The 14,287-nt window shown below is 50.8% G+C and overlaps 1 non-coding gene across 1 annotated transcript; it reads left to right on the plus strand.

Moving 5' to 3' along the window:
• The first annotated feature begins 1,574 nt into the window (after positions 1-1,574).
• On the plus strand, positions 1,575-1,700 carry LOC142441610 (small nucleolar RNA SNORA54). Its single transcript, XR_012782975.1, has one exon. It is a non-coding gene; the product is annotated as a small nucleolar RNA SNORA54 (small nucleolar RNA).
• The last annotated feature ends 12,587 nt before the right edge of the window (positions 1,701-14,287 follow it).

Consider the following 14,287-nt stretch of genomic DNA (forward strand, 5'->3'; position numbering starts at 1 on the left):
ATTTCTGTTTGCTACAGGCAGCCCCCTGGGGTCTTCCTGGTCCAACAGCACGGAGACAGCACATTAGAATGGTTTCTGTGACAGACGTCTGCCTCTGGGCCTGGCGCGTGAGCCCCACGAAGGAGGGCTGGGTCGATCACACTCGTGGAGGTGTTTCTGCTCTTAGTGCCAGGCCCAGCTCAGCGAGGCGCTCCTTGTGGGAATGCACGGAGGACGGCACGATGAAGACTTGGTTGGCTGGTGAGTGACACAGCCCGTGAGAGGGAAGTGACAGCCAGGATGGGCAAGAGGTGGCCCTGAGACACTGACTCTAGTTGCGGGCAGTGGTATAAGGGAGCAGGAAGGCTCTGGATGACCTTTCATGCAGAAGAACACCCCTGCTTCCGTCCAACCATGACATGTCACGTCTGACCAGTGACAGGACCAGCTGACTTCCCATGTGTTGACCCTTTCAAGGTTGTTCCCTGAACCGCCCATTGGAATAACCCCCCAACATGGGTCTGACCCTGCGAGGCAATCACTGTGGGAAATTGCTTGGCAATGGTTCTCACGGATGCCTCCCTCGCCCAGAATCGAACTCAGGACAGTGAGGTTCCCCAGGGCGTGGCTTTCTATGTCAGACATTTGTGTCCAGACTGAATCATTGCTTCCTTTCTCTTGGCCTCGCGCTCTCCTTTCCTCCCTCCTTCCAGGCTCCAGCCTTCCCTCCCGTCTCCTCCCTTCCTCTCTTCCTGTGCCCTTCCCTTCCTGTGTCTTGTGAATATCAAAATCAAGCTCTGAAAGGCGTCTTGACTGGTTGAGGGTGGAGTTGCTGGAGATGTCCTCTTTAAGAAGCTTCAGTTTTCAGAGAAGGAGGAAAACAGAGGGAGGAGGGGCTGAAGGGTGAATGGCTCAGTTAGGCTGACAATGTTATCAATCACTTGTATTTTTCTTATCTTTTAAATCAGCAGACAATAAAACGAAGTACTTCAGCCCACTGACCAGAACTGCCAGAACTCCAGGCCACATTCAGGAGACATAGGACGTAGGACAAGGGATATCGCTGCTGCTGTCACAGGCATCCTGGTCAAAGCAGGGAACCACAGAGAAATGCTTACTTGTGCTTCCCTGACTGTACAACTGTGGGGACCATCATGGACCATGGACAGCCTGGAGAGGAGTGGAAATTCCAGAACGCTTCGCTGTACTCCTTCAGAAACCATTCAGGGCTCAAGAGGCTGTTGTGGGAACAGAACAGGGGAACACGGCATGGTTTAAAATCAAGAAATGTGTGCGTCAGGGTTGTATCCTCTCACAATATTTATTCAATCTGTATGCTGAGCAAATAATCAGAGAAGCTGGGGTGTGTGAAGAAGAACACGGCACCAGGATTGGAGGAGGCCTTGTCCACCATCTGTGACATAGAGATAACACAACCCTGCTGGCTGAAAGTGAGGAGGACTGGAAGCAATTCTGATGCAGATCAAGGATGGCAGCCTTCAGTGTGGATTGCCGCTCAAGGTAAAGACCCAAATCCTCACAACTGCACCAACAGGTAACATCCTGATCAATGAAAGGCAAAAATTGAAGATGTCGTGCATTGTTCATAACCTGTTATCAGATTTACTGCTGACGGGTTCCATTCCAGTGCTACAGAAAGTCCCAGAATAATATACGACTGGCAAAACTTCTCTGTCTGATTTTATATTTGGGAGTCAGGGGAAAAAATGGAGGATGTCAAGGATTTCATCTTCTGTGGATCCCTTGGGAGCAGCTGTCAAGAGATCAAATGACGCACTGCACCGGGTCAATCTGCTGCTGCACATGACCTCTTTCAAGTGTTGAAAAGCAAGGATGTCACGTTGAGGACTAAGGTGCACCTGAGTCAAGCCGTGGCATTTTCAGTTGTCTCCTGTGCGTGTGGAAGTAGGATACTGAATAAGGAAGACCGAAGAATAGATGTACTTGAATTACGGTGCTGGAGAAGAATACTGAAAATGCTTTGGACAGCCAAAAGAACAAACTCACCTGTCTTGGAAGAAGGACAGCTAGCATGTTCCTTACCAGTAGAGGACCATATACTCTGTGTACTTTGGACTTGTTATCTGGAGAGACCAGTGTCTGGGAACAGCCATCATGCTTGGTAATGTAGAGGGCAGCAAAAAAGAGGCAGACTCTTGGCATGCTGGATTCCCGCAGTGGCTTCCATATCGTAGTCGGAGGGATAATGCGAGACTGGGCAGTGTCTCCTTGTGCTGGACGCAGGGGCTCTGTGTGTCAAACGTGACTTGACAGCACCTCACAATGACACAATTCACTTGTTTTGTGGTGCACAGGTCTAGGCATTTTAACATGTGTGTAAATTTGTGTAGCCAATGCAGCAATCAGAATAACGAATAGTTTCAACTGCCAAAGCACTCTCTCTAGCTGCCCTGGGACGTAGTCACAGCCTCCCCAACCTTCACTCTCGGGATCCACTGCGCAGGTCTGCCCCACTTCTGCTCTGCCTCTTCTTGAAGGCTGCGATGGTTAATGCTTTCCGTCAACTTGGCTGGATGGTTGGGTAGTTATCCTTTATTTTATGATCTGATTTAATTATCCTCCTTTATGTAATATTGTATAATTAACCCCCCTCATATGTTATAGCGTGTTAATGAAGCAAGGTTCACATGGGCTGTGTCCTGAGTCACAGCCTTAAGAGAGAGCCTGACTCGGGTCTTACCCTTAAGGAAGTCACAGCCTTAATTCTATTTTTACAGTTTTATTGGCACATAATCCACAGACCATACAATTCAGTAGTTCAGTTGTATCAAGAAGAATTGCACAATCATTACCACCATCAATTTTAGAACATTTTATTCCCCCCCCCCCACGGTTACGTCAATTTTAACATGAATTGTGCAATCACAATCAGCTCTAGTGCTCCCTCCCCACTCCCGCCTTCGTTGTTTGCTCCCCTAGCTCTCCCTCCCCTCCCACCCCTACATCCCCATAAACCCTTTCATCCATTACTGTCTCCATGCATCCACTCCTGCTGTGCTTCAAAAACTGGTAAACCCAACAGAAACAATAAGAAGCAAAAATGAAATAAAGTGATAAGGATAAAATAATAATAATATAAAGATTAAAATACAAATAATGAGTAAGAGAGAAAGGACCACCATCAATATTCAAAAAGTCAAGGAAGAAAAGCTTGTCATAGTACAAGCAAGAGATACTTGCTCCCAGAGAAAATCCAGGCACACCCTTCCTTTGATAGAAAGGAAGTTCCTCCCAGAGAAAATCCAGGCACACCCTTCCTTTGATAGAAAGGAAGTTCCCTTCGGACATTACCTTCATTCTGTCTACTTACAGAAGCTCTCTCTCGTTCTGGATCTTCCCACACAGCTTGCTGTCATCAGATCTCTGGTTCTGGAGACTTGAGCCAGCAGCTTGCCCTTTGACTGGAGATGTGGTTTGTCTGCCTCTGCAAACATGCGAGTCAGGAGAAGACTCCAGCTAGATGCCTGACCCATAGATTTGGGACTTAGAGCCTCCACAGCTATGTGACCCGTTTCCTGGTGGTAAATCAATCTCTCTCTCTCTCTCTCATTCTCTCTTTCTCTATCTCTCTTCCTCTTCCTCCTCTCTCTCTCCTCCTCCACCTTCTCCTCCTCTTTCTCTCTCTCTCTCTCTCTCCTCATGTGTGTAGACTTTGCTCCTCTAAAGAATTCCCTGTAAAACAAGTGTCATATCAATGAACCATGTAGTAGTGAACCTTTCCAGGCTGGCTTCAGGCACTCCTTCAGTTGGGTGTGTATCACTATTTGTAGCACTTTATTGCTGAGTGGGATTCATGGAGTCGCCGTGGTGAAGACGGACGTCACGCAGCTGCTGCAGTGGTTTTAGCCCGACAGCACAGACATGCTGCAGTTTGCTTGCCTATTCACCCATCGAAGGATATTGGGCCGCTTCCAACTTTGGGAAATTATAAATAGAACTACAATAAATTATTGTGCACAGATTCTTGAGTGACCATAAGCGTTTATTTCTCCACTGTACTTTCCCAGGAAAGGGGTTACTATGTAGATTTAACTTTCTATGATCTCGTCAAACTTTTTTTCACAGTGGCGGTGCCATTTACATTTCCCCAACATTTGGCCTTGCCAAAATTGAAATCTTAGTGTTTGGTTTGGTTACTTTAGCCACTCTAATAGCTGAAGAGTAATGGTCTCACTTGGAGGACTAAGGCATGCTTGACCAAGGAATGGCAATTTCCATCGCCTCACCTGCATTCAAAAGCTGGATATCGAATGAGGAAGCTCGAAAGAGAATCTGCATTTGAATGATGCTGATCGTGAAAAATATGGCCAGATGAACAAACAATTCTCTCTTAGAAGAACAACCAGAATGCTCCTTTGGCGTTAAGATAGAGAGACTTGGTCTCATGCTCTTTGGACAGAGCCTGGAGAGACCATTTATCATGCTCGGTAAATGATGGGGCAGCGGAAGAGGAAGGCCCTCAGCAAGATGGACTGGCACAGTGGCTGCCACATGGGCTCAAACGTAACACAGTGTGAGGATGGCGCGGGACTGGGCAAGGCTCTTGTCTGCCATACCTGGGATGGGAACACAGCCGACCACACCTAACGACAATAGTTGTATGGTGTCATCTCATTCGTTTCATTTCGTGTTTCCCTGAAGGCACTGTGGCTTAGATGTTGGGCTGCTAACCCCATGGCTGGTGGTTCAAACCCACCAGTCACCCCTTGGGAGAATGTAGAGGCTATCCACTCCCACGCAGATTTACAGTCTCAGAACCCCTACAGAGGGCTGAGATGCATTGGAAACCATTCAATGGCAGTGGGTTTGGGGTTGATGGCCCATGGTGTCGAACATCTTTTCATTTGCTTATTTGCCATCCATACATTCTCTGTGGTGAAGGGAATGAGCAAGTGTTTGGTCCATTTTTTAAATGGGTTGTTTGTTTTCCTAGGGTTGCATGTGAAGGGTCCTTTTTCTTTCTAGATACAAGTTGTGTTAGTCTGGGTGGACTAGAGAAACAAATCCAGAGACACTCATATGTGTATAAGAAAGAGCTTTATATATAAGAGCAATTGAATATTGAGAAAACATCCAGCCCAGTCCCGATCAAGTCCTTAAGTCTGATATGAGCCCATATGTCCTATACCAGTCTACAAATTCCTCTTCAGACGCAGGCAACACATTCCTCTTCAGACGCAGGCAATGGCCAAATGCAGGAAGATCACAGGGCAGTGGCTGGAAATTCTAGTGGATCCAGTGGCGGTGGAAGCATCTCAGCGCTGCCATGGGCCTCCACATGGCTCCTCCAGCTCCAGGGCTCTAGCGTAGCTCCATGTGGCTTCTCAGCAAGAGGATGAAGCAGAGTCTCTCTGTATCTGGACTCCAGGGAACTATTTATCTCTGTGGTGCCTCCAAATGAGTTCATCACGCTGGGACCTGATTGACAGGCTAGAAGCCACCCCTTCACAGTGGACAGCAGATTATGCAACTACCACACACGCATCTTTTGTCAGGTGTGTGATTTGCAAATATTTTCCCTGGGAGCCAATGGTCTCTTCATTCCTTTAGCAGCGGCCCAGAAGAGATACTTGGTCTTTTGATGAGGGAGGAAAACCAGCTCCTCATACCGGTCCTTCCTTTAGTGTCGTGTCTAAGCACTCTTTGCCGGACACTGTCACTTCCTTTATATCCCTTGACGTGTGTCAGCTTAGGCTCCTTACTCGATTTAACCTACGCTAAGGGTAAATTGTGAGGTTGGGACTATTTTAACATAGTCTCACGTTACAGATAAACTGAGGCCCAGGAGGCGCCGACACCTCACCCACGGCTCCATTTTCAGTGGCATAGCTGGGATTCGAATGCACACAGGCCTCCAGGGCCCACCGAGGGCTGGGTTGAAGTGCTGCCTGTGGAAACCCTCTCTGGAAAGTCACCAAGGCAAGGAAGCCAGTACCTTCTGTTCCTTCTTGTCATTCAGTTCCTAGCTTAAATGTCATCTCTTTGAGCGGATGAGGAGTCCCTGGCCACCCACCTAAAATAGCCCCTCTGCTCCTCCCCGCCCCCAACTCTGTCTCAGCAGAGCGCGGGTGTCTCTAGGGCATGTCCCATTATCTGGAAGTAGTTTGTTCTGTGCTATTTGTGTTTTTATATATCATTTGTTTCTTCCCAACTGCAAGTTCAACTTGGTGAGAGCAAAGACCTTATCTTTTCACCTACCTGCCTTCAGCTCCTACCCCAGTGCGTGGCACAGAAGGGTGGTCAGCAAATATTTGTTGGTGGGCAGGTGGATAGAAGGATGAATGAGAGCGCGACTGGAGAAAGCCCATCTGCTGAATAAATTTGGGATCTTAAGCAGAAAGGAGCTGAAAGCTTGAAACGCATCTAGCCCTGGCCAGGAGGTATCGAAGGGCATTGTCCGTATGAACATCTTTGCGTGTTGACACATTACGGAGTCCTTGGGTGGTACAATGGTTAAGTGTTTGCCTGCTAACTGAAAGGTCAGTGGTTCAAATCCTCCCAGAGGTGCCTCCAAAGAGGGGCCTGGTGATCCGCTTCTGAAAAGGCACAGCCTTACAACCCTCCCACCCTCCCCCTCCCCCAGCCCGGAGCAGCACTGCTCTGCGCACATGGAGTGGCCATGAGTCACTAACAACTCAGACATTATGTGCAGCGTTTTAATTTGAAAACGACCCATAAACGCCAGTGTATGCACGCATATCCCTGGAGGGATCTACAAGAGCCCACTTGCCCTCAACGGGTAGAACTGGGTGGCTGGGGCCTTGTAGGAAGAAAATGAGGTACTCATGTACATATTCATTTTTACTTTGAAATTGCTACCTTGTGCAGTGTAAGGCCTCCACAGATCACAGTTTCCTCTTGAAATGATAACGATATAAAGGCTCTTCCCCTGGAAGGCTGGGCAGCAGAGCTAGCTAGCCAAGAGGTTTAATCAGAGGAAATTATTAAGAAGATAATTCATACCTTCTTTCCAATCAGGAGCTTATTTGTAAGAACAGAAACAAGTTCAGTGTTGCCTAAATGGTGTGAGGGGTGAGGATGGGGGTCGGGGGCCATATCCGACTTCCCCAGCTCCCCAGGCTGGTTTTCTCAAGGCCTCCGCAAGGCATGCCTCCCCTTCCTTCCCTTCTTATCCTATTCTGATGCCAACCGCCCCTCTCAAGCACTCTGCTTGGACGATCATTCATTGCAGTGGCCACACAGAACTCACAGGGAGGCCCGTGATTATGGGTTTTGGGGGGAAACTAGTTGGTAACAACTCTGGTGAGATGTGCTCAAGATTCAGTTGTTCAGTCAGGAAGCTTCTTCTCTGCCATGCCTGCAGGCGGGCCTCTCTCTGACCCTCGGCTTCTAGCTTGGCCTCTGCCTTGCTTGCTAATATTTCAAAGGTCTTTTAGGGCTGCCAATAAATGCCCAAAGGGCATCCCAGTTCACCATAAGCCTCAGCCTGAAGGCCTTCAGCTCCAGTTCCACGGGTCAGTGGCACCAATTAAGTGCCCAGAGGCATGCCACTCCACACACCAGCCTTCTGGTCAAAAGCTCTCAGCTTTACTTGCTCTGTGAGATGGGAAGTCCACGGCTCTGTGTCTGTCTCATGCTCTGGCTCCTGGTGCTGGTGCTGGTTCTGGTTCCGGTGCTGGTGCTGGTGCAGCTCTCTGTCTCTCCTCTGATGTCAAAGCTGTCTCTCAGATCAAGAAGGTTCAATGTGCAGGAATCTCAGGATTCAAAGGATCTGCTCCACTTCCTAAGGATGTGCCTTTCTCTCTTATTGGTGAATGAATTCTTGCTTTTCCTTCTTCTGAGATGGCTCATTTCATACCAGCAGAGTCGATAGGACAGACCACATTAAGGAAGCCATTAGTAAGGAGCAGTTCTCATGAATTAATATTTTTCATATAATGTATGCCCATCGCAACAGTTCAGATGGAAGCAAAAGTCACAGCTTCTTCCAGTCCAGTTCAGGTCTCAGACACACTGTCCTTAAAACTTCATTTCTCTGCCTGTTTCATTGCTGTTGCTTGCTTTATTTTTTCCTGTCAAAATGAGATCAAACCTCGTAGATTGTTTAATGTCCTTCTTACACTCCATGCATCCTGGCGATAGTTTTAAGTTCTGACCCGCAGCTCTGCCTTATTTATTTGGAGACCCGTTGGCATTGAGTAGATTCCAACACACAGCAATTCTGGGTCAGAGTGGAACTATAATCCATAGGAGTCTTTTTGTTTGCTTTGTCACGTGCATAGGATTCTTAAGGATTTTTAAAAATAGATAACCAGACCTCTCTCTTACGGCCTCTCTGGATCGTCGCAAGCCTTCAGGTAACAGCTAGATGTGTTAACGGTGGGCAGCCCCTCAAACTCCACTTGTTTCGATAGCAACGCATGATTCAATCGCTTCGATGGGCAGCAAGATGCCTCCAAATCCGTGTGCTATTACACAAGAAAAAGTTGCAATGACTATTCTTAAATCTTTATCCATTACTACGTTCATTTCTGAAGTTGCTCAGACTTCTTTTTTCTTTGACCATAATATTTTGGGGGGAAATAATTCCTAAAAGGCTATTAAATTTCTTTTAATCTTTTCATTCCATCCACATTAATTGGCAATTCCCCTTTCAGGGATTCATCAAAAGGAAATAATTAGGAAAGCGCAAGAAGACCTATTTAAAAGGATGCTAACTCTATCACAGAAAAGTTAGAAACAACCTACATACCCATTAATCGTGATACCTCCATACATGAGACAATGCCACCAGAGAAAAGGTGTCTTCGGGGGCAAGACTCCCTGGAGGCGCGTACGCAGTCCTTGCTGTCCTAATATAGGCACCTCTCAGTTTGGCTTACTGTGCTGGTGCTGGCTTCTCTGGCGGTTTCATTTTGTAATCGAGGTATGCACGCGTACTGCAATGCGAATATATCTGAGGTGTACTGATCAATAGATGGTGACGACGTATGCACCCACGTGATCTCAAATGAGGAGAGAGAAGATCCCCTCGCGCCAGGGTCCCCTCTCGCCCCTGTGGTCCTCTCTTTCTTCACAGCCCACAGGTGGATGGGGGTCGGGGCCGGGGCCGGGGCCGGGAAGCGCTGGTCTGCTCAGGCCTCCCTTGGTGATTCTCCCCACCCCGATAGGCCAGGCAGCAGTCATTTCGACAACACTGGAGGCACGCACGTTCTGGTCACTGGTTCATTCCCATTGCCTTGTGTGCCTGGCTGTGCTGCCTCTTCCCGTGAACTGTCTGCATCTTTGCCCGAGTTTCCACCGGCCCGTTGGTGTGGTTCAGGTTAACTTGCAGGAGAGCCTGGATACCAGGGAGCGTAAGGCACTGTGACACGAAATTTAGGTCTTGTCTCCTGCATTCTCATTCCTCTCTTGACCTCATTTGTGATGTCTGTTTTATGGAGACGTCTAAAATGCTTATGTGATCGGATCTTTCTGTTTTCCCCTTGATGACTATGAATAACCATGATGTTTGCGTGACCCAGTGGTGTTCATGCTGTGTTCCCAACCTTAGGGGTGCATGGGGATGCATGGATGCTAAGGGAGTGGGGAGGGGTGCAGGGGCGGAGGGAGAGGGCAGAGTGGCTGCAGGGAATTTACCCTCCCCCTCCCTGGGTTTTATTGATCTTTTGAGCTTCCACCAGCATGGTTAGGGGAAAAAGCCTCTGAGTGAAGCCTCTCACTTCCGAGGGCCTGTGTGTCTGAATCTCCTTCTCCATGTCATTGCTTCCATCATCCTCGACGGCTGCCAGGTCTGCACCTGAATCATGGAGACCCCACGCCCCACAGACTGTTCCAGTCACCCACACCCATGATGGCCCCGGCTCAGACCACTGTGCTTCATCGGGGTCCCTGGCTGGTATTTGGAGGTAGCTAGGCCTCTCTTCCTAGTCCGCTGTCATTTGGAAGGTCTGCCGACACCTGCTCAGTGACATGGCAATATACCAGCTCCCTGGAAGGGCAGGTGGTGGATGAACAGGGTGTTGCAATCTGCCTTCGTAAAGTTTATAGCCTTGGAAATCCTCTGGGGTGGTTGTGCTTCATGCTATAGGGTCGCTATGAATTGAAGTCAACTTGATGAGAGTGGACTTGGTTGTGTGTGTGTGTGTGGGGGGGTGTTGCTTGTCTGTCTGCACCCATGACTGTACATAGATATTCTCCATCTCACAATCATGTTCTTGCCCACAGGGAGGGAAGGATGATCCTCATTTTATAGGGAAGGATGCCAGGCCCAAAGAATGTAGCTAATTTGCCTGAAGGCCCCAGGATGCTGCTGCACATCCTGGTCTGCGTGGCTGTAACGTGTTGGTTCTTCTTGTGTGCTCTTTGTCATGTTCCTATTTTTCGAGCAGCTACTATGTCCCTGACCAGCGTTGTGGGGAGGGGGGTGCACAGAAGAGAACCTGACCATCCCAGTCTCCTGGGAAGGAGTCATCAATACACAGTCGAGTAAATAGAGATTTCACATTGAGGTCAAGTGCCGTTGTGCACGGTGCAAGTCGAGCTAATAGACTGGGGATCAGAAAGAGCCTTCTGAGCAAATTCTGCTTGCCCTGGGGATGAGGGAGGCTGGCTGCTTGGGAGCGTTGGAAAGGTGGGCTCCCCGGGGGGCCCCATGCGTGGGCAGAAGGTTAATATGGCCCCTGAGAAGATTGAGAGAGGCGGGTTTGAGGTGGGAAGAGTCAGGTCGGGGATTCCAGAGCATGCCAGGTCTTGTCAGTTGATACTTAAAAGCACGGACTTTGCTCTAAATGCCACGGGAAGGGGTGGGGGATTTCAGTCGGAGCATGCTGCAAACTGTGCTTGACAGGCTGCCCCTCTTTCAGGGACTGCACACGACCCTAGGATGAAGCAACCCACTCCCAGGAAGACCTGCAACAGAAAGTGCACATGCACCATCCAAGGAGAAGCGCAGATGTCAAGAGCGAGCCTCTCTGTCGGAGCCCCAGGGACACTGCTTGAGGGGAGGTGGTGACTAGGGTGGGCCTCTGGTGGGCTTCCGCGCGCCGGCGAGGTCCTATTTCTTGATCTCGGTGCTGGCTACATCCGTGCGGGCAGTTTAGGCGAACTCTTACAATTAGTGCATGTGTCTGCCTGTCTGTCTGTCTGTTCCCTTCTAGAGGGCTGAGCTGGGGCTGGGGGCCAGGGGATAGGTGTGGTCCTGGGGAGGTGAGGACAGAGCTATTTCAGAAACCAGGTGAGCCATTGATGCCCGAGGGCCCGGGGGCAGGGATGTGAGGACTGACTGAGACCCACTTTGGAAATAAGCCCACAGGACCTGCGATAGGGAAGGGGGAGGGCCGAGTATCAGACTTCCAGCCTGAACATTGGGGTGGGTGGGGTGTCATAACTCAGATGGAGAAGGCAGGCGGGAGATTCTAAGGTCTTCATTTTGGATGTCGCCTTTAAGCTGTTTTCAGAAGATGACATCATGGGAGCCCATGAGTCTAGGGGACGGGGCGGGGGTGGGGACTTCTGCTGTGAAGAGAAAGCATGGAAACCACCCGCTCGCTGCTTGCCCCTTTCCCGCCGTTGACACACCACTTTCACTTCCATTATTCTGCTTCATTCCTTTTTCTTGGCTCGTCTGGAGGGGGAGGGAGAGGCGGCAGGATATTGCATCTTTCTGCAGAAATCAGAAACGTGTGAGTGCCCAAAGGGGAATCGTGCTTCAGGAAGTAGGTGGTCGGCGATGAAGAGGAAGACTCTCTAGGAGGCGGAGGGACACGGAGGCCGCCACAAACAGGAACAGCTGTGGTGTATGGGTCGCAGTGAGTCAGCGCCGTCTCCAGGGCACCTAACCACAGCGTTACGAGTGGCCAGGCCCTGGGCTAGGAGCCTGGACCAAGGACCCATTGAGGGCCCCACCTTGATGGGAAGACTGCGCCTGGGCGTCTGGCCCTGTCTGCACTGGGCCTGGCCACAGAGGGTCAAGGCCCAAGCGGAGAAGCCTTCAGGGCTGGCACAGACCAGAGATGCCGCAGAAGTGGATCCTCTTATCTCATTGTCCCTGCAGGACGTGGGACCCATCTCTCCCTGCTATCTCCCAGGGATCCCCACCTCCTTCAGGAAAGAGTCTTTAGCCCAGGCCGAGGCCATGCCGTGGGGAGGCTTCACCCTCTCTGCCATCTTGTCATGCACACATTCTGCCAGGCTCTCGATGTCCGAGGCAGACCGGACTCTGTCTGTCTACTGAACACCCCATAGTCTTCCCCATACCGGGCTTTTTCTCCAGCTGCTTCTTCCATCTGATTTATTCGTTCCCTTGATTTATTTATTATTTTTACTGTTGAGTACATTTTCTTTTCCTTTTTTTGTAAGCAAGAATTCAGCACAGAGGGTGCGGGTTTACCCTCTCCTCTTCGAGCTCTCAGGGCCACAGAGGCGACCCACCAGGAAGCAGGCTGTAGGGTCCACATTTCCAGCGGCCAAGTTCAAGTTTCAAGAGTGGGATCCTGAGGCCGCAGAGTCTCAGGGGTGCGGGTGGCAAACAGCTCGGCGTGGCGCCGCCGCTTGTTCAGACTTTTATTGCTGAACTTTGCTTCTTGGGATCCGGTGGCAGTCCCTGCTCACTCTTTCCTGGTTCTGCCCAGAGAGAAGCTGTAGACCCAAGTCCCCGAAACATCCATGCCTCTGGGAGCGCAGAGTCCAGCTCGCCCTTTGCCACGGCAAACGCAGCACCCACGGGGACACGCCTCTCTAGCTATTGCACAACCTTAGCAGAAAACCATGTTTTCTGGGAAGGCTTCTCCAGTGCCCCAGCTTGATCGCCACACCCCTCCTCCCCAGCTGTTAGTCCTCGGCACCCAGTCCTGCCCTGGAGTAGCCTCACTCTGCTTGGCAGCAGGACCCCTCCCGGCTGGTCTTCATGGCGACTGTGAACTCCCAGGCAGTGGGCACGGTGCCTGCCTGTCCTCTGCTGGGGCCCAGCACTGGGCCCGGTGGTTGGCACAGGGAAGGCTGACTGATTTGCCCTTTCACCTCCCAGACTGAGGGCTGCAGCCTGGGCCCTGCTCCCTGGCACGGCTGCCAAATACGCTCCGTGTAGCCATGTTCTCTTGCCTTCTGGACAGCACCCTGGGACCCAGCTGATGACCTTGAAGTCAGGAGCTCCTCTGTCCACACCCCCAGACGCAGCAGGACCCAGCATTCACTGTGCACCCAGGGGCTTGTCTCCGTGCTTTACAGCGTGCCGCTGGAAACCCTCGGGACTGCGAATGACCCCCCACCTACTATTTCAACAGAACACTGGGACACAGTCTGAAGGCAGGCTGGTGACAAGACCTGGAGCCCCTAAAGGACCAATGAGGAAACAGTAGCCACTGTACAAAAAGAATGGGCCCAGCTCACTCTGAAATCACATCATCCCGTAGGTCACGCTCAAACTCGCTGTCGTGGAGGCCACTGTGACTCCTAGTGACCTACCGGACAGAGGAGGACTGCCCCTGGGGGTTGCTGGGGCTGCAAATCTTTACGGGAGTAGAAAACCTTGTCTTTCTTCTCTGGAGGAACCGGAGTTTCAGACCACCCTGTGGTTCGCAGCCCAACGTGCAACCGTAATGAGCCCCGCCCCCAATAGCGCAGTTCTAACACACAATGATTGTGGGGCGTCGGCACTGAGACACACCACCAGACGTTGTGGTAGACAGAAGCGTCCACCAAGCCCTGACACTTATCCAGAGCCTTTGCCACAGCGACTCCATCTTCATTCTGATCCAAGAGAGCCTGGAAGCGAAGGATGCATAGCAATGAACAACGAGTTCGTGACGTTCGCGACGGGACTGCTCACAGCAGCAGAAAACCCTGAAAAGCTGGTGTCCGACCACAGGAGACTAACGGCTACTGGTGGGAAGTCAGACCAGGCCCCACACCTTAAAGGACGGGATGGGTGCAGGCACGGCTATCCCTGTTCTGGGCCTTTCAGTGGCAAGTGACAGGAATCCAGGTCACAAAGGAAAAACGCAGAGGAGCATCTGATGTCCCAGGGGGCTCAAAGGTAGGGTGGGAAGCCAAGGTTCAGGAAAGATGCTGGTGCGGCCCGGTCTTCAGAACAAATGGCACCTGGACTCCAAGAGCCCCAGGGCTGCTTCCCTATGGCCCATGTTGGCCCCTCCCTGTCCGCCGCTGGCAGTCTCACCCGCCCACCGCAGATTGGGGAGCAGGGACCTGGGTGGGACACTTGGGAGAGTCCATTTGGAGTTGTCACTGGCTCCAAATCGAGAAATCCCAAGCAAGGGATCTATACCCTGGTCCTCCAGAGGCCAGG

This window comes from Tenrec ecaudatus, chromosome 2 (assembly GCF_050624435.1).
Source record: "Tenrec ecaudatus isolate mTenEca1 chromosome 2, mTenEca1.hap1, whole genome shotgun sequence".
Taxonomy (NCBI): domain Eukaryota; kingdom Metazoa; phylum Chordata; class Mammalia; order Afrosoricida; family Tenrecidae; genus Tenrec; species Tenrec ecaudatus.